A 2,265-nucleotide genomic window follows, 5' to 3' on the forward strand; every position below is an offset into this window, starting at 1 on the left:
AATTATAAATTAGTAAGAAGCTTTTTTTATTACATAAAGTATATATATATATATATATATATATATATATATATATATATATATATATATATATATATATATATATATATATATATATATATATATATATACACACACTGTATATATCACTTCTTCTGTCACATTTGACATAGAGAAGATGACATTTTGTCTCATTGCTGTTTCAACAATGTTATTTGGCACTCACTTCAGTGTGTGAACTCCAGTTTTCTAAGAAAATCCTTTCAAATGTTGTGTTTATCTGACATGATGCTGATGTATTTGCAAATAGACATCACTCAAAGACAAAGAAATCTGAATAAACACAAGACCAAACATTCTTCTCAAGGATTTTGTAATAGGCAGAATAATTGTAGGTTTTCTTAATTCAGCTGCTTAGGTCCTAAGACTTTGGGCACCACTGTCCTAAACCAATAGACCCATACCATCACTCTCACCTGAAATTCTGAGATATTTCTTTTACAACATATTTAACAAAAAACACTAAATTTTTCTGTCATTGATCCACATAATATTGTCCCAAAAGTCTTGTGGACCATGAAGATGGTTTTTTTTTAACCACTTAGAGATCTGACTTTGTGTTTGTTTTCTGCAAACATGGAGAAGCAGTATTCAGCCTCTATGCACCACAAATCTGGAACGTCCAGAACAACCAAAACACTGAGTTCCTTTAAATCAAGGCTAAAAATCCACCTGTGTAGAGTTGCTTTTGAACCTTAATGAATGGAACATTGACCAAGGTATTTGTTGTGTATTCATGACTTTGATGATAGCACTAACCAAAATGTAATGTTTGTTACTTGTTTCTCAATTGTCGACGGTATGTTGTTTTTATGACTTTTTGTTTTTGTGTTTTTATGATGTAAAGCACTTTGAACAGGTTTGTTACTGAAATGTGCTATACAAATATAACGTGACTGATTGAAAGGCAGAAGAAAGTTTTACTCTCTGAGAAAAAAATTATCTTGACAGCCCTGATGGCTTTCAGCGTTGGCATGACAAGGAAACCCCACCTTAAATGTTTTTTACACAGCAAAGGGGAGGGATGTCATCATGATCTTTTTCCTTCAGTGGAATAATAGAGCTTCAGGTTATGCAAAGGCATAACCTGAAACTATGCCAGCTGGCAGTTGGTTATGTAGAAATCTTTCTTGGGGGCATCCCTCATGGACAAAATCATCAGGAAAGCTGGCTCTGTACTGGGACTAAGGCTGGAGTCCCTGGAAACTGTGGTGGAGAGGAGGACACTGAAGAAGGTTCTGTCTGTCCCTACGACAGCGGAGCTGTCGTAGGGACAGATACAGGAAATCCTTCCTGCCACATGCCATCTCACTGTACAATAAAAGCTAAATCATTGTTCTGCACTAATCAGTCCGATTTTGCACAACTGCACTATGGCACACTTGCTGTACATATATTTACATATACATATGTAAATATATACATATCTGCATTTTTTTTTAATCTTTGCAAGGACTACTCTTAAGTTGCTTTTTATATTAACAGCATTTCATATTTTTACAATTTATAGCATTTTATATTTTATTTTTATTTTATCTACAACTACTACTCAGTGGTAGTTGTTATTGTGTCTTGTCTCTATGCTGTAACTGCGAAGTAATTTCCCTGCTGAGATGAATAAAGTACTTCTATTCTATTCTATTCTATTCTATTCTATTCTATTCTATTCTATCATGACTGAAGTCCATTGTCCATGTGGTAATAACTGAGTTTTTCAACAGAACAATGCTGAAGTTCACAACGCCTGCCTAACACAGGCTTTCATCCCGGGAACTAAATCCAATTGAGAACACTTACGGTCAGATGGTCAGGAAAGTTTACAAGAATGAAGACCAGTTGCAGATAGTGGATGCCCTCAGTGAAGCTTCCTTAACTACTTGGAACAACAATCCCTCTAGCCTCCTGGAAACAATTCAATTTAATTTATATATATATAATACCAATTCACAAATTGGATTTAGATGTCTCTTTCTCATTGTTTTACTTGTGGGGATTTACTAAGCATAACACTAGGAAAACAGATGTTGAAGGGCGAAGACAGACTTGAGCAAATATTTGATCAGTGCATGGTAGACTCAAGTAAGTCAAGAAAAGGTATTAGTAACTCAAATACCTTTTCGTGGGAGTGATATTCATGGAAACCAAAGTCACAAACGTTGACACCCAGATGCGTTATATATAAGATAACGCATCTGAAGTGCACTA

Source organism: Xiphophorus maculatus, chromosome 2, assembly GCF_002775205.1.
Source record: "Xiphophorus maculatus strain JP 163 A chromosome 2, X_maculatus-5.0-male, whole genome shotgun sequence".
Lineage (NCBI taxonomy): Eukaryota > Metazoa > Chordata > Actinopteri > Cyprinodontiformes > Poeciliidae > Xiphophorus > Xiphophorus maculatus.